Raw genomic sequence first — 17,082 nt, 5'->3', positions numbered from 1 at the left:
AAACTGTTTCTCCTAACACCTACCCAAAGAAGCAGAAAGATCTCCTCTGCCCTCCTCCCATGTGGGAGGGTTGAACCCAATGCATGCCACTGTCAATGCTCACTCTTGATGTAATTGACTCATGGATGTGCTGGGAATTGACTGGGAAATATAAAGATAACTCGGACATACTCAGCTGGAGGAATGATTGCTCTCTGCATTCTGTGTGTGTATGTATATTCTTTCTGACAGACTTTTTGATCCACTACCCTTGGAGTAAGGCAAACATGGACTTGGCTCTGCGCACATGGAGTCAAGGAAGAGAAACCTCTCCTCCAAGGCTCCTCCATGTAACACTGTGTCATGTATCATTGTCATTTTCTCATTTCCTAAGACCCTTATTCCACCTGTCAACACGCACAGCCTCTCTCTTAGTCAAATCATCCCCTGGTCCTTTGGTGGTCTAGCAGAGCTCAGAGCCAAATTTCAGTTATTTCTTGAGAGTACACTAGGGTTTTACAAGCCTGCTTACCCGGAGGAGGTATAAATGAAGTTATACAGACTTTAACACAGATAAACAGTAATTCTTCTGTGGATCAGGCATGGAGAAAACTGAGGGGTGCCTCAACTTAAAGATCTTACTTGGGTTTTTTTAGGTAGCCACTCTGGAAAACTACTGCATCTTACCTGCAAGAAAAATCTGTCACCTCCTGCTCTGTTTTTCGTATTGTCATGAGCCTCCTATTGACATCAGGATGTAGCAGCCTGCAGTGAGACTGATTAAGTGTTCAGAAAAATGAAAACCATAAGTCTAGACTGCAAACTCTTGGATCTGGAAATAAAATGTGTGCATGGATGACTCATTTTTATTTTCCTGAAAGAAAACTGCACACTTCCCTTTAACTAAGTTTTATGAGTAAAACCCTTCTCACTGTGTGTTCAGCACAGACTATTTGAAATGTGTCATATATTGGCAATGTATCCCGAGCAATAAAACATGAACAAATTCATAAGCACCATCCTCTCAAGCCATTTCTGCCCAAATCTCTCTCAGAAAAAACTTGTCAGGGCAAGTAAAATAAGACATAGTGGGCCCCAGAGAAAGAAGTACCATTCCCCTTTGGCCTTCTGTGCCTTTTTGGCCTAGCTTAAAATCAGTTGGTAAGGTGTTTATGCTGCATGTTGACTTTGGATAGGCAACCAGCAGATAACTACAACAGCTCACACCTTAGAACAACAACCAAACCAACTTTTACACTTGGTTGCACTTTGTATTATGGTGGTTGTGTTTTGTTGTATTTTGTATGAAAGGAACTCTGAACAATTTTTCAGATACTTGAGTCTTTTTTTGGTTTTATTTTTTATTTTTCTCAGTCACAGTAATCTGGATTTATGTGCTAGAGTGTTTGAACAGCGAGAAGAATATTTCATCGGCCTTTTTCAAGAACCATTAATTGCATAGCCTTCTACCAAACATAAGATGCAAGTACTGTGTATTTATTGTCCATTTTCTGGCTCTGGCACCCATCTGCCATGTGAGCATGGGCAAGTTCATTCACTTTGTGCCTTTCCTTGTCTCCTGTACAGCCCGTTCAGATAGAAAGCTTTGCAAGGCAGCATTTCATATTTAGAGCATGTCCACTGCAGATCCCCTGTATTAGCTGGAGGTTAATGGACATAACATAGATTACATAAACAAATCATAATAATACACTTAACCAGTATTTCAGGTAAACAGGCATCCAAAACCAAGTTGTCCAAAAAAATGGAGACTGAGACTTATTTTAGCAATCTTAAGATTTATGTTTTTGAAATAAGGAGAAAAATCTTAAACTTGATTTCCTCTTCCCAGAAGCGACTGCTCTGTTTTGTCTGGATTCACCCTTGATATTGCTTTCAGCAGGAGGATAGAAGGGCAGCACTCTTCTCCATGGGATGCAGAGCAGATGGGAACTGAAGGCCACTGTGTGCTTAAGGCCCTCTCATGTGGTTTGTGTCATAGTCTTGCAGCACCCTCTGCACCCCAGACTGGATGTGAGACACGTCTGAAAGTAGAAAAAATTCTGAATAGGTGATATAGGCAAGGGATAATTATAGGGCAGAAGCAGCTCTGGGGTAGTGGTCAGTGTAACAGAGCTGAGCTGCAGGCCATGCCTGCCTGCTCCACCACCTTTCAGTAGTTCAGTACTGCATGCCCATCCTGTTCTGTTCAGTGCTTTAAGACAAAACAGGTCTTTCAGCTGCTGTTGCCACTGCTTGAGGCAGTGAGAGGTTTGGAGCTACACATGCAGGAAGCTACTAAGACAGGTCTGGCCTCTTTAGCTCCACACTCAGGGGGCAGATGAGTTTACCTTAAGGCACATGTAGGACCTGAAAGCACACCTGGAGGTGGAAGAGCTTCTCCAGAACAACTTTCTATGTCTACCTTAACATTACTTACTTACATACCTTACCAGGACAGTCCCAGAGGAAGAACTTGAGCCATCTCAGAGCATTTCTGTTTAGTTCTATGGATTTTTTTGAGAAAGTAGTAATTGTAATGAACTCTACCAAACAGGCATGTTCCTTCTCCCTTCTTTGAAGCAGGACAAGCAGTGGGAATTGGTCTTTCTTTGGATTAAGGCTAACATCTTTCTCCAACATTTGCAGTTTACTACAATTTGTATCTTCCTTTTACTAGTCCTTCAGTTTCAGCCAATGGCTGGAAATGAATAAGCATTTTCCTGCTTTGCATTACCACTGCATCCTCAGCTTTAAGAGGATTCTCTCCCTTTCATGTTTAGATCTGGTATTACATTTTCTGCTTTATTCATCCTTAAAAGACCAGAAGCCTTTCCCCCCACTTTTTAATTTACTTAGAAAAGCACATTAATTACACATTTGGTTGGTTGAAGGTTACGCATGTTATCTCTTTAGCTGGAGGTTTATGTGATTGTCAGAATAACTCAGTGGGGAGATCACAATTTGATAACAATACTGGTCAACCAATGTGACCTTCAGCAGGACCACCTGTGGTGGACCTCATGAGCCAGCCTGTAGCTCTTATCTCTGCCTTTTCTGGCATGATTTCATATGCTACTGCACCTCAGGCACACAGTATGTAGCTTCTGTCAAGCCTTCAAGAGACCAGCAATGTGATTCAGAAAGTGATGATAAACACAGAAGATACGACCCAGAGAGGCACATGATACTTCTAGGGTTCGCAGGGCTGTAAACAAGAGAGGACTGGAACAATCAGACATTCAATTTATGGAACATTGGAAAGGTCAAGATATTGTAATATGCTGTGTTGCACTCAATATATGGGATATTAAAATCCAGATGCTTCATTCCTATGAAAATAATTGCAGTGGCACAAACACAGTAACACAGAATTCCACCTTGGTGGCAATTACACAAGGAAATGGATGTACTCCAACTACCCCCTGAGAGACACATTCTTGTGTGATCCTCTTTGGAGGATCTTTTGTATTAAGGTTTAGTTTTGCTCGAGCAGAAGAACTTAACCTGAAGTTTGGGATGGAAGCCTTGTTTCCTTCCTTCTTTCTCACAAATGAAATGATGGGGAAACATTAATGGTCAGATCAACCTTTGCTAACCTTTCAACTTCAGCAGTTACGTGACAAAGCCAGAGGCCTCTGTGAAGATATTTTACATTCTATCTTGTCTCTTTTCTGATCCTTAGTTTGCACTTTACATTTTGCTTGTTTTACTGGTGTAAGGAATGCTAACACTGACTAATGGCTTTGACAAGTCTTTGTTAATTTGGTATACAGATCCCCAGAAATTTAGCTAGGAGCTAGGACTTAAGGGAAACACCACATTTCTGGTCTGTGTGCTCCCGTATCCATCCCTTACAGGTTTTGTCCTTTGTTAATACCCAGAACCATATTAGCTGCTGCTTGAGTAATCTTTAGCATCTCTTGCTTCTATCACTACTTCAACTCCGTTTTCTTTCTTTGGAAATCTCTCTGGAATGCCTAAGGTGTGGACCAAAGCCTGCATATTCTTTTTATTCATGTTCCTTGAATACAAGATTCATGTTTATTTGCTCTAAATTTTCACAACTGACTGCAGGTAGCTTTGCCTCCATCCAGAACTAGGCTTATGCAATAGGATAAAGCACTCCTTATAGCTTGAGCAAGTGCCAGAAACACCACAAGTTGGATGATTATTGGAATTACAAGGTGCTCCATAATACTCCTCTATTTGCAGTCGCATTTCAAGAGACTTTAAAATATCCTAAAGGTAGGGACAATAGACCTCTAAGGTGCTCAGCTATGTTTGTCAGAATGTTAGAGTTAAAAATACCGAAGATTAGAAGAGATACAAATCATGAGAGAACCGAAGAACTAACAGATTAACAAAGGAAGTAAACCCATATCTGCATTTCCCCAAGATGTCTCCTGATATACATGGCAGCATGGAGAATTTGACAGAAACATATTTATGTCTGCCAGGCAGATTCAGTATTAGGAAAAAATTCTGTTTGCCCATGAAAAACTGTTTTCAGTAAGAAAGTAATAGAAGCTCATTTTTAATGTATATAAGCATTTTTAATGTATATAAACATGACAAAATCACTCTTCGGGGTACTTTTGCTCTGTGTAACAGGAAGCACATCTTTCATAACGCCTTCCTATTACTGTATTTGTGATATAACTAGTTTGCAGTGTTATTTAAACTCTAAATCATTAGGTTTTCCTCCTGTTTTATGTTTAGAAGTTTGGGGGCTGGGTTTTTTGGCATTTGGAAACAAGTCAACTAGAGAGCATTTCTGTGCCATGAGGTTGAAAGCAACAGCATGGAGTCAGAGAGGGCCATTCAGCAGCCAATTTGTATCCCCACTTGGGTATCCCTTCAGTTGACTGCAGGTGGTATAAAGCATACAGGGTCTGGGGCTGATGGAAACAGCAGAAATTAAGAAAGTGAATTTTCTAGAAATGCTTAAACTATAAAAAGAGTTGAACATACTGTTGAAGAAGCTGTGAGTTTGGCTCACGTGATTGGAGAGCTTTACCCTTTTTCAGAGTCAGATTGCAATTGCTTCTATAAGAGGAACTGGATGTTTAAACCAATTTTGCCTGTGAAAAGACCAGTTTTAGACATTTCTAATACTGTTCATTTCTGACCATTGAGGCTGTTTTGGAGCCACAGTATGACAAAAACAAAATTGTTGAAAAAATCAGCTGTATGTGAAAATGAGACTAAGAAACAAAGATGCAGCTCTACCAGTATTTAAGTGCTCTTTCCTTTGAATAACTCCAGTTTTAGAGCAGGTATTTGAAAATTAGCAGTGAATTAATCAGAGAGACATCCCTCACCATGCCATAGAAACCTCTCCACTTTGTGTTATCATGAAGACAGGCTAAGAAAATTGGGGCTATTTGGCCTGGAAAAGGGAAAGCAGCATGGAGACCTCATAGCAGCCTTCCAGTATCTGAAGGGGGCCTACAAGGATGCTGGGGAGGGACTCTTCATCAGGGACTGTAGCAACAGGACAAGGGGTAATGGGTTTAAACTGAAACAGGGTAAGTTCAGGTTAGATATAAGGAAGAATTTCTTTACTGTAAGGGTGATGAGGCACTGGAACAGGCTGCCCAAAGAAGCTGTGAATGCTCAGTCCCTGGAAGTATTCAAGGCCAGGTTGGACTGAGCCTTGGGCAGTGTGGTCTAGTGGAAGTTGTCCCTGCTCTTGGGGGGGGGAGTTGGAACTAGATGATCTTAAGCTCCTTTCCAACCCTGATTATTCTATGATTTTGTGAGTCCTAGCTGCTTAGTAGAGTGCCTTCTCTGTTAACAGCCAAGATTAAGGGCGCTGAAGACACCGTCTTCATTGAGAAAACCCATCTCCAAATTTGCTCAAGCTATTAGATCTTGAAAAAAATCACATTTGCCCAAATGCTGCAGGGATACTTTAATTTTTAGGCAGCTCTGTTTTCTGAGGACTCAGTCAATCACTGCATGATCCTGAGCACCTCACAACTCTTCAGGCTGGCAGCCAGGTCCTGCCTTCCCCAGCAAGGGAGAGGGTACAATGACCCTAGCTACACAGGGTTTCAAGTACAAGGTTAGCCTTTTTCTGTGGATCTGCTCCAAGATGGTGTCAGTGTGGAAATTAAGGAGCAAACCTTCCTTTCCGGTGTTCTCAGTAACCCCTACCTGCTACTTATTGGTGAAGTTTTACTACCTATGCTAGTAAGGGGCAAAGAAATGAAAACTTTTGCCTACAGACCATGATAAACACCATATAAGACCATACCATGAATAATTAGGATAAAACATGTATTTGAGAAGATGTTCTGCCTCCCTCACTCCTTCCCTCCCTTCCTCCTTTCTTCCTTCTTTCCCTTCCTCTTTCCCTCCTTCTATACCTCCCTCCGTCTCTCCCTTCCTTCCTGTCTGTCTCTCTCCCTCCTTTCTTTCTTCCCTGCCTCCTTCCCTCCCTCCCTCCCTTTCGTTTCTCCTCCTGCTGCATACGCTATGCCATCCCATGGCCATGCAGCCTGGAGTTCAGACTGGTGGCTTTGGAGTGCAGTGGCCCTCTGCACCACCGGCACCTGCTGTCCCACCTATCCTGCAGCTTCCACCAGTGCTGACCTTCCCCTGCTGAGGCAGGGGAGGACTGTGTCCTGGGTTTAGCAATAGCAGTCATTTTTCTCTTTCTTGGTAGCTGGTGCAGTGCTGTGTTTTGACTTTCAGGCTGGGAACAGAGCTGGTAACACTGATGTTTTGGTTTGGCCAAGGACTTTGTGAGCTTCATGCTCTGCCAGGGAGGAGGGGAAGCTGGGAGGAAGCAGAGACAGGACACCTGACCCAAACTGACCAAAGAGGTATTCCATACCACAGCACGTCATGCCCAGGAGGTAACTGGGAGTTACCCGGAAGGGCTAGGAGGGCCTGCAGGGTTGGAGGAGGTATCGGTTGGTGCTTGGTCGGGCTGGGGGGGTGAGTTATCGGTCATCTGGTGATGAGGTGTTGTATTCTCTTCCCTTGTTATTTCCTTTATCATTATTATTATTGGTGGTAGAGGTAGTGATTTGTGTTATACCTTAGTTACTAAACTGTTCTTATCTCAACCCGTGGGAGTTGAATTCTTCCTGATTCTCCTCTCCATCCCTCCAGGAGCAGGGGGAGGGCAAGAAGTGGGGGGAGTGAGTGGACAAGCTCTCTGGCTGGGGTTAAACCAAGACAGACTGGGACATTGGGAGCATGGTCTCGCACTGGGCTCAGCAGGGCAATGAACTGCAAAACATGAAGGAACCTTTCAGCTGATAGTGGCAGAAGGAGTGCTGTGATGGTGCCTGGTGGAAGGTGAGCAGGGAGGAAAGTCTTACGAACAGGAACAGCACACAGCTGAGGGATGTAAAATTAAAGTACAAAGGAGCTGATGGACTTCTGTTTGTAGATCTGCAAGGACTTGTGTAAATGTCAGTTACTTGTCCCATCCAGGTGCCTGAGTTTGCAGAGTGAAGCCACAGAGCTCTCAATGTTCACCTGCAAGATGTGGAATTCCTGAGCTTTACTATATTATTCTCATTTAAATACTTTTTCAGATGTTAAAGGTTCAGTTGTCACTTTTCACTTGGACATTGCAAATATATGATGTGTGTGACAGATTACAGTGCTTTCCATGCTGAGTAAAAGAGGGGTTTGCATTTTATTTTGTAACAGAAAATAGAGAAAATAAATGCACAGCATGTCTGAGTTAACATTTTGAGGGAAACATTAGTGACTGGGGTTTTCAAACTCTGTAATATTGCTGTGACAATAAACTTTTGCTTTTAATACAGCATACTGTGGGGATGAAGAAGCACACTCTTTTGCTATCACTTGACTCCAGAGTCATATAAACAGGTTTTTGTCTGAGGTAAGGATTTAGCATACAAAAGGTGCTAATGCATTTGACTAGTAATGTTATATACATCTTTATGGTTGGTAGGAGACTCCTTTAGTCCTTGTGGTGAGGTCATATGTCATGCGGTGATGTAATTCTGAAAGCACTGAATTCTGAATTCTGAAAGCACGGTCCACAGGGATAATATATTAATTTGCCTTTGTAAGCTTGTCATTATGTGGCCATTCCATTTACATGAATGCATGTTAGCTAAGATAATAGATTACATATAAATACACAAGCCAAGATACTGCAAATTCAAATTACCATGTTACTGTAGTTATCCTAAATATCACTCAAATAAATTTGCATTTGATCTTATGTAAATGACATTACACACTTCACACAGAAAAGAACTACAGGGTTGGATTAAAAAAAAATTTGCAAATTAATTCACACACACCTCGAGAATACTTAAATTTCTCATATACTTTGCTAAATAAAGAACATTGAAGTTCTATATTAAAGGTATAACTAAGCAGTATATTCTAAAGCCGAGAATCACCTTTTTGTTCTTCACCATGCTTTGCTAGACATGTGTTTCACAATAAAGGGAAAAATAGACAATTAGATATTTTCTCTGCAAAACTGTGAAACCCTTTGCAGAAAATCCTTGCTAATAAGTAAATCTGCAAGACACTTTCTCTGCTCTGGATTATCACTTCCTAGAGGATTAGAAGTCTGGTTAGTTGCACTGTCAGACACGGGCTCCTAAAACTGCTTGAGGTGTAAGGCGGAGCGGTTGAGCCTAAGAAACACTAAAACACGCTCTCCACAGACCTTTCTTGGTAAAACTCAGTTGTTGGCAAAGAGGAGATGGGAGCCTTGTGCACACTGCTGTCCAGTTTGGCATGATGCTCAGCACATTGCACTGACACAGCGGCTGAGGAGACGGGTCTGACCTTTGTTCCGACATAACGAAATTACTCCACACCACATTGAAAAATGGGATGCTAACAAAACCAGAGTTCTGACAATATGAACTGCATCTACATTAGAGGCCTCTGCTGGCACATCTCTGCTGGATAAAAATTGCACCTCTAACCCAATGAACCTTTCAGGGGGAAGTCTTGCAGCACAGAGACTGCCTGGATAACTCACCGCTGTGCCTTCCATGCACTGAAAGAAATAACCTCCAAGTCACCCACTATGGGGGTTGTCTGTTCTGGCAGATGTCTGTCACCTGGGATCTGCTCTCATGGATCTATTCCTTCGTTATTCTAATTTTAAGATATGTAGACTCCTTCTTGTTCCACGCCTTTAATGAAAGCCAACCTCAGATGTCCCATTATGTTTTATTGCTCTTTGCGAACTATCTGTCCACCATCCTGTTTTATTCTGGTAGGAATTATTGCAAGTTTTGGTGGTATTTGGAAAACTGGACTCCTGGACAATGTGGCTGTCAATAACTGCCTTTTGGTCAGCCCTTTTAAATAGCTTTTCTTATTTCCTAACACTAAGCTCTTGCTAGGTTGCTAGCTGCTGTGATTCTTACGCCTCTTGGTTTATTAAATAGAAATGTCTACTTGAAATGCCAGGAATTATTTGGAATAGGAAAATACCACATAGCTCAGTAGGAGAGTTTTATGTTTCTTTTGTTTGTTTTTTTTCCTTCATTCATCCTAACACTGGCTAATTCCCTCACCTCAAACCCCACGAACAATTTAGGATCTGCTGCAAAGTACAGTTTCAGTGCAGATATGCCAACCAACAACACTAAATTTTTGTGCAAAATAGAGCTGTGAGGCCTAACTGGCTGATAGTCTGCAAAAGGAGCAATTTTCATGGGGGCCACTGAGCACAAAGACTCTTCCCTAAACCTACCACTTACAAAGTGTTCCTTATCCTCTAGTTTTTACAGGAGGAATGGAGAGAAGAAATCCACCTTTTTACTCCAGGAGAGGTAACCAGAAGCTTTTGGACTTCGATGTTACCCACTGGTCTTCTTTTCTCCCTCTCACTCTCGCCTTCCTTTCTCTTGCAACAGCATAGGGTTCCTTTTCTTCATAAGTGTTTAAGGCAGTCATCTGAAGACTTTTTTCTCCATGTTGCAGCTTCTGGGAGCTGAAGCACATACGGTGTTAGTCTGCAACAACAGAGCAAAGATGTGGCTCCCCTGTGCTTTGCTGGTAGGTATCTTTCACAGCCGCATTAACTTCAGAAACCCTCCTGCCCATCATCAGAAACTTATGGAACATAGCCTGCAGGGGCAAAAACCGTTTCTTTGATGGTACATCCTGAATTAGGTGCTGGACCTGACACTGCTGGAACAGAGAGAGGGCTTGTGGTGGGAGCTGGCTCACACCCAAGTGGGACAGAGCACAACAGCATGTAGAGGGGTGAAGGTGGAGACTTAACAAAGTGGTGGCAACGGCTGCCACACTCTGTCCATGCACTAATGCCAAAGTCCAGTTGTGCCTATGAGTGCCAGCTGTTGGCACAGCTCAGCCCACGCTCAGCCTTCAAATGGGTAAACTTCCTGACCCCAGCCTGATGGGGTGTCCTGCAGACCAAGCTCACTTTTCAGGACTGGTAGGCTCGCCAAGCACTTAGATTATGAATAAGAAACATAGGAGGACGATCTGTTTGAGAACTGTTCACATCCTTTTTGAGTCTTTTACTAGCAGTTCAAAATTATAGGTGCTGGGCTGGGAAGGATGAGGGGCGGTTGGCAAATTTTCACCCCTACCCCCAAGCCCCCTTGCATTTTACACCCTTTCTTCCCTTTTGTCTGTCCTCACTGCTTACATTACAAGCTCTCAGAGGCCGGGGCTGCCTCTTCTCATCCACCGTACAGCGCTCATTGCAACTGAGCCCTGTTGAGGCCTTCGGATCCTGCTGTTACGCATATAATAATTCATAACGCCCAGGGTTACGCACAGCAAACACTTCGCTCCCCTTCCCCCCGTGCCCCTGCGGATCCCCGTATCTTCAGCGACCGGCCCCCGCGGGAAACTTTTGGTTAGAACGGCACACCCAGACGGCCCTCGGCGGCGGGGGCAGCGGCGCCCGGCGAGCACGGCCCCTTTAAATTCCAGCTGTGCGGCGGGGGGCAGCACCGCTGGCGGCGCGGAGCGGCGCGGGGCTGGGGCCGGGGCCGGCTGCCGGTGCGCGGCGGCGAAGAGCAGCCCGCGGCCGGCAGCGGGGAGCGGAGCGCCGAGCGCCGAGCCCTGCGCCCGGGGGAGGCGGCGGCTGTGGGCGCCGCGGTCCCTCGCGGAGGCGGAGAGGATGAGGGTGGCTTCTGGCTCTTTTTTTTGCCTCCTCGCGATGATTTCCATAGTAACCTGATCGAGCGGTGCAATTTCGGAAACTGGGGTGGCTTTATTATTATTCTTATTAATTCTTTACTCCCCATTTCTGTTTGTTTTCTTCACGCTTCTCCCCCTCGCTCCCAGAGGACTGCCAGCCGGCAGGTAAGGTGCCCCGACCCCGCGGGGGTGTTTCCGCGCAGCCGAACTTCCCCGGGCGACAGCGGTGAGGCGCGGGGTCCTGCTCGCCGAGCTCCGCCGTCCGCGGCCGGGGCGGTAGCCCGGGGCCGGGGCTGGGGCCGGGGCCCCGCTGTCTGAGGGGGGGGCAGTACGTCGGGGCGGGGTGCCGCGGGGCTGGGGAGCCCGGCGGGGGGTGACCCCCCCGGGAGACCGCCGAGCTCCTCTTACCCTCTTTGTTTGCTTGTTCCCAGAGAGGGTTTTATTCTTCCCTTTGTTTCTCCCTCCTTTTCTTCTCCCTCCTTTTCTTCTCCCCCCCCCCCCCCCCCTTCCCTGCCTGGTTTGTTTCCTTGATCATCTTTCCTTCCTCCTCCCTTTTTTGAGGGTGAGAAATCGCACACACTTTACCTTAAAATCTGCGGCCAGCGAGGATGCAGCCATCCCGCCGCCCGTTCGCGGTGAGGCCGGTACCCGCCGCATCTCCGAGCTATCCCTATTCCCGGCCATGCTCCCCGCATTGCCCCGCAGTCCCCGCTAGTGCGGGCAGGGATAGCCCTCTCCCTAGAGTCAGAGGGCAGAGTAGCCCAAAGCATCCCCCAGCTGAGTAATGCGGTAAGGGTTACTTCCCCCTGGGAGGGGGGGAAGCACATCGTGGAAACCTGTGAGCAGGTTAGTCTAGAAGCTTCTCTCTCCATGACCCACACCTTGCCCATCCACCTGGGCCTGTCCAAAGAAGTTGAGGATGAGGGACTTGTCTCCTTGCTGCTGCCTTGGTGCTGGGTTGGCATCGGAGCTAATGGTGCCATGGGTTCTGAGCTGCCATCCCAGCCCCAGTCCCTGCTCCTGCTCCACAGCCTCTTCATACTGCCATGCAGTGTCTCCCTGGCCTGGGCCATCACCCAGCCCACGTGCAGGTTTGGGTTAGGTGATAAGGACTTCTCCCAGTTGCTGTCATACTCAGTTGATAGCAGTGTTGCTATTGCCAGGTGGTAGTAGTTCACCAAGCAGGTCTCTGCTAAAACTTACTGTTACTTGCTGGCTTCCACAGCCCTCTGGGTTTCATCCCTAGATGGTGGTTTTGACTATGACTCAGTTTGGGAGGGGGGTGTGTGTGTGTCATTTTTCATATCAGTTTGCACTGAGCACAATGAATAGATGAGTCTGGTCAAGGCTTTTTGTTTCTGTCATAAGTGATCAATAATCATCTGGTGGTAAGATGATCTTATTACAGAAAAAGCCAAAGTGCACACTGAGAACAGCTGAAATACAAGGTCAATAACTCTTGGGTTATCAACTTTAAACCTGCTTTGCATATTTGAAGATGACGTATTCCTGTCAAAGTAAAGGCAACTTCAAGCTTTTGATGAGCTTTATTCTCAGTGTAAATAATAAGCATGTGGTTAAGAGAGGAAACCAGCCTTGCTTCAGGGGTTGTCCATCCTTAAACATCCCTGGACCTTTTTAAATCTTTTTCTTTAGTAAAGGTGAATAAGGATGCAGTCCTTTTAGGTGAGAAGAGTTTTATGGCTCCCAATACAAAGGTCGGTTTGTGCCTAGTGCCCAGCAACAGCTACAGGCTTTCCAGACACAAAAGAAAGGCGTAGTCTGTGGCCTGAAGATCGTGCATGCTAAAAAGGCAGTCAGCTGGAGGGTAACACAGATCAACAACCAGCTCCGCCGCCGCTGCCGCCTAGTAACTAGCTTCATACTGGGAAATGTAACGGTGCAGTCAGACAAATAATCTGCTGAGGTGCTGGTGGCTCAGAGAGGACCGCTGTAACCCTCGGGTCGAGCCTTCCTTCTGTGGCAGCGGCATGAGGAGCCAGGGCTGCGAGAGAGGGAGCCTGGACAGGAGGAAGCACTCGGGGCAGGTGAGGAAACCTTTTCTGGAAAAGGAGATAAATACAGTGCTGAAACTGGGGAATGAAACAAGAAAAGGGAGTAGGGCAAATAATCAGCAGGGGAAAAGGTTATGCGGGGACTCGGAGCCTAACATAAAAAGCTTGAAGTAATGAGTTTAATCTACGAAATCTAGTTCTTAAATTGTATGTGCTTGCCAATTAGCTAACCATTCTGCAAATCAGAATGGAATTCAGATCCTATCTCGGTAAATGTATTGACTCTGAAGTGCTGCAAGGAAGAAAAAATATAATCTCTCCTCTTTCCCCTACTATGGGCTTTAAATGTGAGCAAAAATCAGATCTGAGAATTGAGGAACCTTTTAATACACTAACTTTCCTGAGTTCCCATTCTCTAGCTGAGACTCCCACAGTTAAAATAAAAAATCCCTGTGGTAATGTGTCTTCAGGGGACCAAATTCAGAGCAGTCATAGGGCATTTTCACCGGTGAACACAGCAGTGCACTCTGAGGAGGGGTCACCATCAGTCACAATATGGATTAAAGAGCAGGAGATGTGTAGCTGTTAACCTTGCAAGAAGCATGCATCCAGTACAAAACACAGTATGGTGAGGGAACCTATATCCCTCTTGAGCTCCCCTCATAAACATGTTAATGTTACATGCATCTAAAAAAGGTTTGCAGCATCACCTTTATTATCCTATATTAGAGTATGTTCGTGTAGGTATGTGTTAGTTTATGTATGTCACATAACAATTTTCAAAATGGCTGAATGATATTGAATATTGATCCAATTAAAAATACTATGAGAGAATAGCTGAAATTAGTTTCAGGTAACGGAAAAAAACTAAAAAGTCAGTTTTACATCACTTAAGCAGCTATCTGCAATAATGCATGGAAACTGACAGAATCCTTCCTAAAGCTATTGTTTCAGCCAGATTTGACCAGTATGGATTTAGGGAACGTAGAGAGCAACCAGTGTCAGAAATTGCCACCAAGACCAGCACCCTGGGCAATAATTTACAGCTGTATTTCAGAGTCTGGGAATGTTTGCTTTAGATGGCTAGTGTTAATGTGTTTAATACTGCAGAGGATCAGAAATTCATTATGTTTGGTTGGTAGTGCAGGGATGTAATAATACAGAATTTCTCATTTTCTTAGTGAAGTGTTATCTAATTCGTGCTAAATTTTGCAGTTAAGCTCCACATTGAGATGGATCAGAAGTGTTTGGCAGGGAGATGTGTAGCTGTTTTTTTTTTTTTTTTAATAGGGAATCTGACTTGCACTGATGCATGTGCAATTTTTTGTACTAGCCGCCTGTGGTATCGCCTGCACGTGTTGATGAAGCAATCTGCCTGGGAGCTATTAGAATTTGCATGGATAGGACTGATTTGTTTATATGTAGGTCAGTTATTACTGTGAAGATAAGTGTATGCATGGGAAGTTGTTACCACAGATGGATGCTGGCTTCTGAGAACTGGGTCCCATCTCTTTAAGATAAACTTTCATGTATAATGTCAGAGAAACAAGCAAGTTGGGGGCAAAAAAACCTACTGTGTTTTTGATTATGTTCTGCATTCAGCTTATGCTAGTCATTATAATGTACATTGCAAGGATCTAACATTATGCTTGCCATGAAAATACTTGGGATTTTGTTGGTGTAAAAACAGAACTCTACCCATGTGCACAGTGTTTGCCTGACAATTGTTATAAGAAATGCTATGATAAAACTCCTTGAAGAAACATCTTGGAGAAAGATGTAATATGTATTGGTAATCACTGTATGTTTTGCTTTTAATCCTCTAATGTTTCTTTTACACTCTTGAAAACAACTGCATACAAATAACCTCTTCACTCAGTTGTTTTTCCCACTTTCCTCTGTATATTTGGAATTGTATCTATTTAATTGAGTGACAAATGTGACTTATTTCTTCTGTTAATCCAACAGATAGGGTAATGGGAGTCTGAGCTGCCCTCTCAACTGGAAATTAACAGATCAGGGTTTGGCTTTGAGTCCCATCTCTGAGCATCCCTCAAGGCTCACCAGACCCGGTGGTTCCAGTCCCCTGGCGTTGGATTATGATAAGGCATTTCAGAAACCCTATGTAGGGCAGAAGCATTTAAAAAGCTGGTCCCTCTTCTGATAGAGCTTCTTGGTCCTCACTGGCTACTTAGAGCACTGATTCACGTGGTTGCCTGCTTGCAAAATCAGGTATCGTCTGAGGAGCTCATTGTTGGATAGTGCAAGCAGAAGCACTCTTTACATAACTATGTATGTGCAACTCAGGAAAATGTGAGCAAAAGTGGCTTCTCACAGGGATTTCTGTGAAATGGAGCCAGTTGATCCTGAGGCCCACTGAGCTTTGGCTGGTAACTTCTGTGGAGGGAGAAGATGTTCAGGGCTCTTAGGAACAGGCCAGTAAATGTCTCTTACTGCAGTGAGTGGTTTACAGTATTTGTGTTTAAGTGGAGCCTAGAAAACTCAAGCCAGGCTCTTGGCCCTGTAGAGCAAATATACTGCACATCCAGACACTTACGTCAGTAGGTCAATTTCGGATGAAACGGCAATGTCCTTCTAGACTAATTCCAAGAGACAGAAAGTGACTGTAAGAAAAATAAGGTCATGCTATATGCCTACTGGTATGTTGATGACTTTCCATGTCTGAACTTAATTTAAAAAATAATGTTATTCTGTTATATCATGATACAGTCATGGTTTACTTGTCCTGTAGCAGTGGGTGCTAAGCTGGAATTTGAAATAGAGGTGGTCCCTATTGGTGCTTGGAGAGTAGCCCACTGATGATACCTTTTAGATGGAAGCATTGAAAATGATTGAGTAGTAACTGAAAGCTGATGAAGTAATAGTGTTAGTAAAGAAAGTGAAGATATATACTGACCCAGACAAATGTTTGGTTAAAGTTAAAAAAGCCTGAGAACTATTAAAGATCACAGGAAAGAACGCTTGACTGAGAGCTGACAGAAATAGAAAAAGTTGTTGTTTCACCAGATTTTAATGAATCTTCTGTGGCTGACAAATAGAAAACTTGAAATTTTTTGATTATTCAGAACCATGTGCATAGACAGATAAAACGTAATCCTAGAGTCCTTTTAAGTGGGATATCCTGTGGTGTTCTAAATAATTTGATTTGGAATGAGAATATATCAAATGTGTTTACATGACATAAAACCAACATGAGATATTTTTCATATTAGATTTATTACATATATACCTTCTTCTATGTGGAAAAATTAGATAAATATGCTGCTTCTCTCTATGCTATTGACATTTTCATTGGCAAGATGATGGATGCTATTTGAAACAAAATGGCTTGCTGATGACTAAGAGAATCACTGGTTTAGATTTAGGAAAAAAATATCTTCCACAAGGCAGATAGTACAATCTGTAAATGAAGCATTAATCAAGTTTACAGTTATAAATCTGAAATTACGGTGCAATTACCTTTTTCAGGAGTAGTTACTGTGTTGAGGATTTTGTTTTGCTCATATTTGGCTATTTTTCGCAATGATGTCAAATACCAGTGAAATGTTACATTTTTTTCAAGTATATGTGCAACACCCAGCTTTTTTTCAGCTAGTAGGCTGAGTTCCACCTGGCTTTGAAATAGAGGTCCATGTCTGCCTCCGTTTTACATAGCGTCAAGTTAGAACTGATCCTAAGTAACATAGCAATTTGGAAGAGCATGTTGGAAGCAACATTGTCTAATAGTTCATTATGAACAATCCTGTTTACTGCAGATGAATGGGTTTTATTATAAAAGTCCAACTGGACTATAAAACCTTAATCTTTGGTCTTTGGACTATGTCCTAATGTGTTGTTATTAAGCCATAAAAATTAGTAAAGCAGGGGCAAAAAGATTAAATTGGCAATATTTAAAATAACCTTGACAAACCAGCAGTTAAAA

General features: G+C 43.7%; 1 protein-coding gene across 2 annotated transcripts in view; it reads left to right on the top strand.

The window, feature by feature from the left end:
* The first annotated feature begins 11,028 nt into the window (after positions 1-11,028).
* Positions 11,029-17,082, top strand: part of NAV3 (neuron navigator 3) — a 547,859-nt gene continuing 541,805 nt past the window's right edge. The window contains exon 1 of one of the 2 annotated variants that reach the window (XM_061369391.1): positions 11,029-11,289. The gene's annotated coding sequence lies outside the window, so the exon portion shown is untranslated. Of the gene's footprint in view, positions 11,290-12,955; positions 13,173-17,082 lie in introns of those variants that run through there. The other variant, XM_061369392.1, reaches the window with a different exon arrangement.

The sequence above is a fragment of the Neopsephotus bourkii genome, unplaced genomic scaffold (assembly GCF_033783945.1).
Source record: "Neopsephotus bourkii isolate Nb327-2 ecotype Australia unplaced genomic scaffold, CSIRO-AGI_Nbou_v1 NB_1493, whole genome shotgun sequence".
Lineage (NCBI taxonomy): Eukaryota > Metazoa > Chordata > Aves > Psittaciformes > Psittacidae > Neopsephotus > Neopsephotus bourkii.
Note: the sequence above shows the minus strand (reverse complement) of the source record. Positions and strands in the feature narration are given on the sequence as shown.